The 13,182-nt window shown below is 46.7% G+C and overlaps 1 protein-coding gene across 1 annotated transcript in view; it reads right to left on the reverse strand.

Annotated features, from left to right (window-relative positions):
* Positions 1 to 13,182, reverse strand: part of LOC110191391 (methylthioribose-1-phosphate isomerase) — an 89,107-nt gene that overhangs the window by 56,628 nt on the left and 19,297 nt on the right. The window lies entirely within an intron of this gene.

Genomic DNA, 13,182 nt, shown 5'->3' on the forward strand with positions numbered 1-13,182 from the left:
ACTCGGCTGTTGATCCTGATCAAGAATATATATACTTTATATAGTCGGAGGTGCCTCCTTCACTGCGTTGCAAACTTCTGACTGAAATTATAATACCCTGCAAGGGTATAAAAAGAAAAAGGAAAATAAGAAAAACTCTAACGAAGAGAAAGAGAGAGAGAAAATAAAAGAAAAGCTCCTTAGTTTGTAGTGCGAACCATTCAAACCTCTTAAGCGAGCTCTGTGAACGGTGCTCGTTTACGAGGTTTGACTGTCTACTAATACTTAAATACTTAACTTAACTAAACTTAACTTAATGCTTATATATGCTAGGCCTAATCGAACACAAACACACACAACACAGAACAAAACAACAACAACACAAATTGTAACAAGAGACAAAACTTCAGATGCTATAAAAGGTAAATAAACGTATTAGAAAGATACTCGCTGGCATTCGTATTCGCATTTGCATTACTTTTCTTTTGGCTCTAAAATTTGCCCGTCAATGTCAATGCCAATTGATTGACTGTATCTCTTTTGGCCGGGGCAGCCTAACAAGGCTAACAACCTCAACCTCAAGCCATGGCCGTGATTGTTGGTTTTGGCCTAATCAACGTTGATACAAATCAATCAAGAGCAGCGTCATTTAGACCCGCCTCTCCACTTCCCAGCTCCTCCCGGTGCTCCTCCCACAATCGAATGCCACACTCACCACCAGGTGGAAAATTGGCCCAGAGTGAAACCGAACTGAAACCTTGGCTAAACGGCACTGAACTTGGCTAAATGGCCCCGGGGCCCAGCGTGGGCCAAAAGTGTAGCTGCAGTAAAATGACAAACTAATTGGGCGAGGAAAAGAGGGCTATGAATTGCAGGTAAACAACTTCATTAACATGATTTCACCTACATTCAAGGTAAGAGGTGAGCCAGGGAAATGCATTATAAAAGAGAAGTATAGCAACTACTTTATCAACTTTAAATGAAGAGACTTTGTTAAGTAAACAATTTTGATTGAAATGCTTTTGTCTCTAAAGTGAAAACTTGATTAATTAACTATTTTAATATTTGTTTTCATTGTACCAATAACTGAAAAATAATTGTCCAAAGCTATATCCTCTTATTGAACACCTTTTGCTTTGCCGTCTTAAATGGTCAGAGAGAGTTTCAGCAAGCCATTCTTCATCTGTTGTGGAGTCACCATAATTTTTAGTCATAATTATTACTGATTTTCTATCAACCCATCCCCAAAATGGCAGTTGCCAAGAACAGCAGCAAACAATACATGGCACAAGGAGACGAGGGGCAGCTGGTAAACCGGCAAACAAAAAACAATTTGAAAGGAAATGTTTAACATTATCTCGAATCTGATGCTTTGAACTCGGCGCAAGTTGGCAAACATGAACATGAAAAGTTGCCAAGTCAAATGCTGTCACTGACATGGCCATCCAAATTTAGACAAAGCCTCCGCGATGGCCTCCAGAGGAGGCGACTGACTCCACTCCTGCTTATATATTTTTTTTCGTCTCTCCCTGAGCTGAGCTGAGCTTCTAATGCTGCTGCCTGGAGCTCCCTGCCTGCCTGGCATAGCGAAAGTCTTTGGACACTTTCCGTGCTGGGACTTGGTCTCTCTCAGACTGCGGCACAGCATCCGTAATGGCTGAGACTGGGCATCTTTCTTTTCTTTTCTTTTCTATATTTTTGTCACTGCCACTGCTGGCTGCGGCGGGACAGCGGGCGGCAGGCACGCATAACATAAATTCTGCAATGCGTATTTCAAAAATTGCCAGCATTCGATGACAAGGCGGTAAGACGGTGCGGCGGATTCAGTTGCTCCTCCACTCCTCGGCTCCACAACTCCAAGGCTCCAGCGGCGTGTCGTTCGCTCTTATAAGGAGCCGAACAGAGGCCTTGGCCATTCAGTTGTCCGCTGGGCAAATGTTTATGTCAAACGCGCAGCAAATAAAGTGCTCGGCTTGACAATGTCCGCGGCAATGTCAACAGTCGACGGCAACTCAGGCCCGCAGCCAGGCCCTTGGGGACCAATCTGGGTGGGTTAACACACACGCACACACACACACACACACACATTCTTTTTTTATGTTCGTGGCTTCATAATTTTTATGAATTACCGGCAGACGGAGATGGAGACAATGGTCGGCTGACGGAAATGCAACTGCCAAGGCATTTGCAAACTCATTTGAAACCAGAGCGGTAAAGCCGTAATTGCTAAGAATTAAAAAATAACGCCACTAAGCCTGGATCACGCACACGGAGGCAATAGCCGAAACGTTCTCGTTGCGAATTTGGCCGAGATTGGGCCAAGATTAGGCCAAGCGCCAGGTGATCGATATGGCGAGAGGCGAGAGCAGATGCAGAGGCAGAAGCACTGCCACTGGCCAGCCTTTGGTCGTTGATCGTTAGTCTTGGCATTGCGGTGCTCTGGCTTCTGCACTCAGAGGCAGCATGGAAAATCCATTACGTGTAATGTGCGTTAAAGCACGAAGTTCAGCTTACGGCTCAGGCTATGTGAGGAGAGCAGCTCCTCGAGCTGCGATTGATTTCCGCACTAATCAAATTCGAATTTAGCATTTATTTTTCATTGGATCTCAAGGAGAACGAAAGATCACAGAGAGAAATGGAGATGTGTTGTGTAAATAGGCGAAGGCTATCGAAGATAATTGAGATCGATTACAGGGGTTCTTTTTCTGTTCACAATTATGGCTTCTTTATTACATATCCATGCCTGGCTTTTTAAGAAGTTTCTAGCTGATGAATTTTTTTCGAGTGTACTCTCCTAATCAACGATTACGCAATTGTGTTGTGTGCTTCTGCAAATCGATTTGCATGCCAACTGCCAGGTCTGGTCATTGACTTGGCCAAGTCATTAGCGAAACCCCAAGAATGAGTCGCGTGCCTCTTGCAATACCGTTCCTTCTGCTCATACAGATGCAACTCGAGAGATGCTGGCCACCACACTGGGGCGTGAAGAGTCACAGATGGAAATTCTAATTACCCGATTTCTTGTTGACTCCACTGACTTACATGAGCTGCAACAAGCCAATAGGGAACAGAAACAGAAACAGCATCGAACTGAGGACTGTGAGCTGTGTTGTTCTGCTAAAGCTGAAGGCGGAGGCCGGCGAAATTTGCAGTAAAAATGTTCGTTTGCCCCACTCAAATTACAATTTAATGTTGTGGGTCAGTCGCCTTAGTGGGGCAATAAACAAAGTGCCAGTCGAAGTCCAAGTCCAAGTCCAAGTCGCAGATTCCTCGCGTCGACTTGGCTACATAAATTGACTGTGTGCACAGCACACAAATGTCTGGATGATTGTGTGCCGCAGGGAGTGGGGCGGTCGCTACATTTCCTATATATATATATACATTTTCCTTATTTTTTCTATAGCATTTTCAATTGGTGCCGCGGTGCGCTTTGGCTGCGCATTTGGACCCAAATTCAAATTCAGATTCGGACGCGAATTCAGGTTCGATGGCGATTTATTTAGGCAAATAAACAAATGGCATGTGCAGAGTGTTAATTTATCAAGTCGCCGCAGTGCAGGCCATTGAGAATAAGTGCGAGAAAATCACTTTGCAACGGCAAAAATGCCGATCCCGAGATGCTTAAATCCTCAATGCTCAGTTGTTCAGATGCTCAGTTGCTGTCGTTTGGCTTATTTATGGCCCGGCTGCTCATTTTGTCAGCCCAAAGTGCCTGCCATATATCAGGGGAGCATATCTCATTACTTTGTGATATTGCCAATGCATTTTGTCTGACCCAATAGACACCTACAAGTAATGAAAAGGACGTGGATACCCAAAGCCAAACTCGCAAAAGTGGAGAAAAGATTTGGCAAAAGCCAACTGGATTTCTCTCGGCAACACAAGAAAGCGAACAACAACAACACAGACAACCGAAAACAACGCGAGATATGTGCAGGCAAACGAAAGACTTAGGCGACAAACTTGCTCAGCTGCAAACACGTGTTAAAGACGAGAAAAATTACCCAGGGATGTTGTTTCCACTCGGTATCAGTATTCATTTTTATAAGGAATGCAGTTAAATTGTATTTAGAAACGAAAATCAAAAGAATTTTGCAAAAAAACTTAATAAATGTAATATAAATCGAAAGACTTAGGCAACGAACTTGCACAAAATAAAGCTAAAATCATTTTATACAAAAAATAGCTCTGAGATAAGAACTAAGAACTATAGGTATATAAATATTTAAGATACATTAAATCTCTATTTTTATATGCTATTTTTTTTGTAGTAAATTCAAGTTTTTCAAATATCATACCTACGCCAAAAATGCATTAATTTCAATTCGGAAAGTGTTTCTATGCTAGTTTTTATAAGGCTAACAAATCTATATACTGTGTTTTAAAATTAAAAGGATTATATTTTTTATCTTATTTTTTTGTCGATTTTAGCGATGAAACTCCTTAAAAAAATTTCAAAAATGTATTTCTTTACCGGAAACAGCTAGATAGATTCAGCTTTTAATGCTGATCGAGAATATATATGGTTTATAGGGTCGGAAATGATTCCTTCATATCGCTACATGTTTCTAATTAAGATTATAATACCTGCAAGGGTAAAAGAAAAGCTAGGTTTTCCACTAAATATAAACATACTAAGGTAATAATCTCTATAGTTTTATGTATCTAATAAATGAAAATAAAAGTTAAAATACATCAATTTCAAATAACTTCCCAAATACTTCCAAATACTTCCAAATAAAGCCACATTTTCCAACCAATTTGTATCAAACATACAACAACAAATCACTCAATTCGGAACCATTAACAAAGGAAAACCCTTACATTGTAATAACAAGCAATAAATTCATCATTTAAGATCTTTGGGAGGTCGCCTCCGCCTGCAAAATGCAAGCCACACATCACATTAAATGAATTTTCCCCCTATAATTTATTGTTGATCTTTAGGCCTCATTAAAATGCTGCTCCAGTCGCGGCACCGCCTGTGTATAACCGGGCTGTAAATGAACTCGGCCACATAGATCATTCATAACGAAAAGATCTCGTGGCGGCAAGGCCGGCATATTGATGAGCAGCTGTGGGTAAGAATTGTTCCGATGATGCTGTAATACCTGAGATGAAGATGAAAAGAAGCTCAGCTCAGGTTCAGGGAACCCTTTAGCGGGTCTAGGCACGTAGCCAAGAAATTTGTCAGCTGGTTAAAGCCGATGAAAGGAAAGTTTTAAAAATAAATCTATAACCAATGCAAATACCAAGCAACGTTTTGTCCAAATGCCATGAAGAAAAACGTTGAACTATTGTCAAGGGGACACTCACTCGGTGGGATCGAATGGGATTGGTTTGATTTCGATTTTTGCCGGGGATCTCACTGGAAATATCAATGGCGGCCGCAGGGCGAGAAAAATGGAAATAAATGGCCTTTGTTTGCCAAGGTGAATGCCACGCAGGCACATCAATTGTTCAATCTTTATTGGCCGCTTTTCAATTCGAAGGCAGTTTTATGAGCCAGCGACGACAACCAAGCGAAAGTTTTTCCTGTCTTCTGGCATCGCTCCGCGGTTGGGTGGCATAAATTACAAAATCAGTTAGACAAATTGTTGTGAAAATGGTCAGGAGAGAGGGGAGACGCTAGACGGGATTGGACGGGTTTGGACTGAAGACCAGATGACAAAGTCGTCAGCGACTCTCGTTGATAATCTGCACAACCTGGGCCCAGTTTTAGCTCGGCTGCCGGCTAATTGTCTGCAATTGTTTCATAACCGTTGGCTGACCCAAGCCAAGTGACCCAAATCCGTTGTCCATCCAGCCGCATCCAAATGGCCAAGCCACCGGCTCCAGACCGACTCCAGAGGAGATCTGCGAATGTTCTCCGCAATGAGAATTAAGTTTTCTTTTCCATTTTTTTCCTATTTGTTTTCTTTCTTGCTGTTTTTTTTTAGTAACTCTGCGTGTGCGGCCGCAACCGAAACCCAGCAGCAGAGGTATCAGCGTAATTGTGTAAGAATTTTCTGCGCATTTGGGAAATGTGTCTGCCAGATGATGAAAAACAGAAAACAAACAAAACGAATCTTGGAGCTGCGGCTGAAAAAAAAACCTTTTCCGGGCAGTGAGAATTTTCAGAGTTTTGTCGCACGAAATGCCAACGGTCAACGGTTCCCTACGCCGGCCGTTGTCGAACTGGAAGATGACACGGCGCATTGTCCGTCCGCACGCGGAGACATTCACCCATCCCAACTCATCCCAGGCCATCGCAGCATCTTGGGCCATTCGATTCCATTGCAAAACCATTTCATCCCATCTCATCCGATCCCAGAAAAGCTCATCCCATCATGCCATCACACAATCTGTTTCGGCGGCTTTCTCTGCTGGAGAATCTGACCAAGCCGGCATCCTCCTCATCTCGGAGATCCTCTTCATCTGCTAGTTGGGGCACGTACGCTGCATGTCAGTCTAATTTGCTGACATGATTATGATTTTGCAGCCGAACCAACAGAGATCAAGTTTGCACGGCAAAAAACCATAACAATAATCCTGATTATATTCAGATCAAGTGTCATTTATATATCATAAATAAAGAGAGTAATAATCATAAACAAGATGGAAGTAGAGTTTACATATATTGATAACACACTAGAGGTTAAAATATGATTATCAGAGGAATAATATATAGAAAAAATAAATATAGTGGAGCAATTATTCAAGTTTTATTAGAGGGTTAGGTATAGTTATTTTAGTTCTAGTTATACGTTAGTTTTGTTTTATTTGAAGTAAGTTCTAGCAGTTTGAAAAACAATAAAGTTATTTTATTTATAAAAAATTTCTGTTTCCTGTTTCATTCCTGATGTTAAGCCTTCAGATTTAATACTCTATTAAATTATTTAATTTCTATTTTTCTCTCTGTGTGGTCTTAAGCCTGAAAAAGGCTGTGGAGGATGATGCCAATGTCGGCAAGTGAATGGCATTGCCTCATACGACTGCCGCAGAGATGGGCTCGACCAATTTGGCCCGGCTGAGCAGCCTTTGGTTTACCGGGAATCGCACTGCTCCTCCCGACCAGCTCCGCCTGGGATTGCTCCACTCTGCTCCGATCTGGTGGCCTCCTGCTGCTTTGTTTGTTTGATTCCGCGCGGATTGATGTCGGCCCATGTCGACCAACTCGAGCTGCTGCCTGGAAAGCATTTGAGCCATTTTCAGGCGGAAGTCGCTGACACATGTGCCGCTGCCACTGCCACTGCCACTGCCATGGCCATGGTCGCCTCTGACTTGGGCGCGACATAGTTGCATTTATTAATGCAAATATTCCGTTTAGCTGCGCATTCCGCGGATATGAAAATGAATAACCGTTCTTGGCCCGACTCTAAATTTTTCATCTGCATTCCGAGCCGCAGAGAGAAAAAGAGCTGTCTTAGAAGAGAAGGAAAAGCGCACAGCTCTCTTACAGCCTTCTCTTAAATCACACTCTTTGTTACTCTGAAAGAACTTTCCACAAAAGAAGCTTTTCCGACACCTGAAGCTCTGCTGCAATTCTTGTTCTCGTCGGAAGCAATAAAATGCAATTATAACCGTCGAGGCAAATGATCTTCTGTTGCAGCCGTTGAATAAACCAAATTAAAGCCCCGAGGCTGTATCAACTACAGGTGCATGGATCAGTCAGGAAAAGATTCGCCCCGAAGCAGGCGCTCAGATTTTCCAGGGGGGAGGGAGAGTTGGCAAGAACCTTGCTGCCTTGCGGCTTTCTAATGACCAGAGTTGTAAGTACACGATGCGACGAGCAAGTACCCCAACGCACGCCTAATTAAGTGCGAGATAACAATCGAGGCATCAGGTAAAAAAAGGGGGAGCGGGTCCCCGAATGAGGTCACCGATTGTGGGGGCAGCTTAGTCAAGGCAGCGGGCGTTTATGCAACCTGAAATTGAGTAACGGTTGCGCCACGAAGAAAGCGGAGGCTGTGCTGTCTCCGACTCGTCCGTCACATAATGCAATTAAATATTGAGGCGCAATCATCGAAAGCACAGCGAACTGCACTTGTCGCACTCTCCCCGCTTTTCATGCATTTTCATTCATGCATTTTCATCCAGTTTCGATCACAATGATGATTTCGGATGCGACTTGGCTTGGATTGTGTCAGTAATTGAGGCCTCTCCGCGTTCGATTAACGCCTCTGAGGGAATTACACAATTTCCCAACAATGAACAATCTGATAAGGAAATTATATAAATTGTGTCTTTCGGAAAAGCTTTTTCGAGCAGGAATCGAAGAAGGAAGTCTGCAATCGTCGACCGCCATCCGGATTCGGGCCTTGACTCTGGAATTGGCGTGTGAATGAAGAGACTCGCTCCTCTCCAGAGTTCTGCTGATGGTCGCAGATTGATTCGCTACCAGAAGCACCCAATCCTCCTCCGCTGGCCTCCACTTCTGATTGAGTAATTGGAACTGTCGGAGGTTTGCTCTAATTGCTATCACCTGCGGAGATCGCTGCCAAAATTATGAACGATTCTTGGGAATCCGTTCATATTAATCTCTTTTCAAATATTTCCCGAATGTCTTTGTGCAGAGTTTACATTTACAGGTCGAGAGCGGAGTTTGTTGCTCCCGCCTATCAAGGCCAGTTTTAGCCGGGCGGATGGCCCAGAGATATATCAATACTCGACCGTTAGGAGGAAGTGGCAAGCGATTTTAGTGGGCCATCGCTGGCTTTGCCGTGTTCTACAACTGCTTTCTGTGTCACTTGATATTCAAATATTTGTTTGCATTCTAAGTCCGCGAAACTGTGCCAAGCTCTGAGGCGGGAAAGAGTGCCGAAAGTGACGGAGACACCTCGGGCCGCTCTGGTCTGACTTCGAGGTTCGTTTGCAGAGCAAACAAATGGCAAACACTCTGCTCTGTGTCGCCCTGTTCGATTGAGTGACATGCAGATTTCCTTTCGATTTTCGCACATTCTCTGATTGCCGCGTGGGCCGTTCCACTCCCAGTCACAGGCCCAGCCAATGCCAGCTCCCATTTCGGCAGAAAGTCGAGGTCGAGCAGGAGCAGGAGCTGCCTCCCATGGACAGATGGGATCAGTCTCTGTTTATGTTTCCGGCAATCAATCGAAATCAAAGGAAATTCGCTCTGCAGCTCGTGTCTGTGGCTGTTGCAATCACCTTGGATTCCACTCCACTCACTGCTACCTGCTGCCGTTGATGTTGCACTTTGAGATTGCTCATTAGAAGTGGAGCAACTCTCCCCGACCCTCAAGCCAAGGTGCTTACTTTCACTGGGGATGCATTGCGAGAATTTCGGGGAAATGGAAATGGAAATGGAAAGGACGGCGATGGCACGCAAAGATACAGATGTGCGTCATCAATCTCTCCTCCTTCACCACCGCTGAGTTTCGCCAGATTCGCTGGTAAGTAATCAGTGAAAGATCCCTGAAGGAGTTAAGAGCCTCCGAATCGACCCTGATTGGCGATACGAATCGCACGCATCTCGAAAGTGATCATCAAAGGCACCACCTGGTGACCCCAATTCGAATGGAAAGACTCAGGCGACGAACTTTACGAATGTGGAATGGTAATGAGGTTTTTCTAATTGTACCTCCGTCGCCCTTTGATTTGTTTGTTTCACTTTTCAATGGTTCCCTTCGGGCTTTTCTAATTGCAGCTTTCTAAGCAGAAGGAAAGAAAAACCATTCTATCAGAATTTTCACTCTTAATAAGTGTCTCGTTTGGTCTGTGCCACTGACTGACTATAGCCGCCTTGGACGTGGTCTTGGTGTCGTCTCAGATGTAGTCTTACCTCGCTTGGGTTGTGGCATAAAACTGTCAACGAGCGTTTAACCCAGTTAACGCCCTTAGCCGACGACAACACCAACGACTTGGCCATATTCTTGGGCTGCACTCCGACTTGGTCTTGGCCAAGTTGGGATCCATTCGACACGAGACCATGGCCACAAAAACGAGCAAGGTGTAAAGACAACAGCCAGTGACGGGGCAGGGGAAGGTGGAAGGTGGACGGTGGAAGTGCCGGATGAGCCAGAATTGGGGGAGGGAAGCGCGCTGCCAGAGATAAGCGAAGCCACAGACTGAAGTTGAGTGATGGCTCCACCTCGCTGCGAGGGGCGGTGGGCGGTGCGGAGGTGTTGATTGTGGCCAGCGGATATTGGCGCACTCGGAAGAGAGGCTCGGGGAGTGGAGTGCTCCAGAGGAGGGGATCCGAGATTGACCGATGTCTGGCTGTGGTTCTGGTTCCTGCCTCTGATCACTGGCTCACCGCGCAGAGGAATTCTGAGCGCGGTGAAAGTTGCCATCTCCATCTCCATCTCCTGCTGCATCCCCTCCAGCTTCTGAACCCCAGCTCCCCTGCTCCGTCTCCACATCTGCATCAGGAGGCACGACAACGAACGGCCGCGGCTTGTTGAAATTCTGGTCCCAATAATGACACTTAAGCGATGCAGTTTTTTCGTAATATGAATTTTCCTGTTTGCTGCCGTTGCCATTGCCATTGCCTTTGCCGATGCTCACAGCCTCCCACTGCCCGGTCCGGCTCCTCCGCTCCCATCCATCATCAATTACAGCCGCGAATGGAGACCAAGGAGCCGGGGACAGTGTCCACCTGAGCTGCAACTCAATCACCGACCAACATTCAACTGCCATCGGCAGCTTCTGCTTCTAATTGCAGCAGTTTTTGCTTCTGCTCAGCCTCGCCAGGATTGGATTGGGTTTGGGGAACGGAGGAGGTGACGTCTGAGTTATGGGCACGCAGAGGTGGCATCGATCGGAGCAATTCGACTGTTGTGCCCATAAGGAGAGGAATGGGAAAGCTCTCTCCCGTAACGGGCTCTCCACGGGAGAGGGATTCCCAGGCATCCCCCGTTTGGGGCTAGGCAAATTGGCGGTTTCATATTCCCGTCATTCCATCAATTCCTCCGCTGATGAAGGCCGGACACAGTCAATAGGTGAGCAGCGGTGATGCAATCTGCCTGCCACTGGAGCTTCCACTCTTAATTTACAATCCCAGAGCCTGCGATTAGCGACGACATTGCAACAAGTTATGGAGATCGGATGGGAGGCTTCAAAAGATCGAACTGGGAGCGGGAAGTGGGAATCTTCTCCCAATATTTGCTCTGGGCGTTGGCACACCACCTCGCCAAGCTGCCAAGCTGAGCCCAAAGTGCAGTTGTCTCTGGAGCCAGCTGGGTTCCTGCTCAGCACTCAGATTGTGTCTCTACAAATGAAGGGGTGTGCCTGGCTTGGGCATGGGAGTGCACTTCGGTATAGGGAAGAGGTGGAAGCAGTGGAGGAGTTCCTCTTGGTTGCCGGAGAGCAGCACGAGGCGTGCGACATGCAACACAGGCCAATCAAGGCAACTGTCAATGGAGGCAACACCTGCTCTGTTCCTCCGCGGGACTCACTGGCTTCCACCTGCCTCGACCTTGAGTCGGAGGAGTGGATTCCTGCTGGAGATGAGTTGATAAACTGCCCGAGCGAGATTCGCATCTTGCGGGTGTGCAGACCGGTAAATTGGACCAATTTTCATCAATTTCCCCCAGCGCGGCACTTGACAAAGTAAACAGATCGTCGGCCTGACCGCTTTTCCCTCGCATCCTAGATTGGCATTGGAAAATGATCCCTGGTCCGGCAGCTCCTCCCTACTCCGGTCTCAATATTCCCATTTATATTCTCATCAATTTGCACCAATTTCCACTTGCCAGCGGGCGAAGGAGGGATCCCGGAGTTCGTCCGCATTTGCAGCTACACAAAAGGGGCATCGCATTGAAATTTATGGCTGCTTCGCCTGCTGCATGCACCACAGAGTGGAAAGAGGCACTGCCTCACATCCCATCTTAAACGAACCCAACCCATCCAACCCACCGAAACTGTTACACTTGGCTAATTGATTTATGGAAGCGAGTTACCAAAATATTTCCAATACAAACACGGCACAAGAAGCAGACAGAAGTGGACTCCGAGTGGGTGGGTGCTCTAAACTGGAAGCTGAAAAGGGGGAATCTAAGGAGGAATCGTGGCGAACATGTCGCATGGAGGAACAAGTTCCCGATCCCGAGAGTTTCCCACAGCCACAGGAAGTGTTCGCTGCCGAACGCATGCCAAAAATGGATCCCCGAGGACAGGACAACCTTGGCGAGCCAGAACCCGATCCCCGAAACGATCACGATTATTATTATGATGATCGGAGCGGGGAGAGCCAGGAGAGGCAGAGACAGGTTGCATCGGTGGCAATGTCCCCAGTAGAACTCTCTAGAGAGAGGAGAGGGGAGGAGAGTCCGGGTCGTCGTATATTGTTTCTGCATTGTAACTGTCACCTGGTGGCAGTTGCCAGTGGCCAGAGTGGGCAGAAATAATAGAAATTATATTAAATGGGCATTTGGGGAGTGCACACGCTGCACTTCCGTGTTTGGTGTCTCTGGACAATGGGCCATTGGAGCCCCATCTGAGTGGCTGAGTGGGCACAGATAAGGGACGCGGAGTACAGGTGGACGGACGGACAGGTATGATGCGATCTCCCGCGCGAAGAACCCCAATTTGGCGGGAGAACTCTCCTCGCAAGCCAACACCTTCGATCTCCCACTCTCCCGCTCTCGGAGGCAACTCCCTCGCTGGAATCCGTTGGCACTTGCCATGATGGACACGTGCCAGGCAAATGTTTCTGCCGCATACTCTCCTAGCTCCGGAGAGCTATGATGATGGATCTTCGGGGATGACACGACACTTAACGCGGCATTGTTGCGAGGCGCTGCTGCTGCTGCTGCCCCTCAGCCGGCAATTTAGGAGGAGAGTCGAGTATTTAATGCCGCTGCCTCTGCGGCCACTCGAGGCAGGCGACTGATTTATGACAGCCCGAGAGGATGGAGTCTGGAACGGGTCCCTCGGAGGAGGGAATGGGTTGCTATGATGATGTGTTGTGAGAGGAGGAGGAGTATCCAGAGGGGGGATCAAGCAGGGCATCGCAGGGCAATTTGGCGGCGGGCGTGGCGCCGTTCGGAGGCTGTCCTGTGGTAAGAGGTTCCACCTGAGTCCAGTGCAGACCTATTACGTGATGATGTAATAATTCTTCACATCGTTGGCACTTTTATTGCGGAAAATGTTGCATAAATCAAGGCGGCAGTAAAACGGATCTCTCGCGGCTCCCCCGTGGATCCCTCAATAACATTCGATCGATCGGGGATCGAGGACCGATCTGTGAGGGAAACAGGATGCCTT

This window comes from Drosophila serrata, unplaced genomic scaffold (genome assembly GCF_035046125.1).
Source record: "Drosophila serrata isolate PLE 108 unplaced genomic scaffold, ASM3504612v1 contig_376, whole genome shotgun sequence".
NCBI classification, from domain to species: domain Eukaryota; kingdom Metazoa; phylum Arthropoda; class Insecta; order Diptera; family Drosophilidae; genus Drosophila; species Drosophila serrata.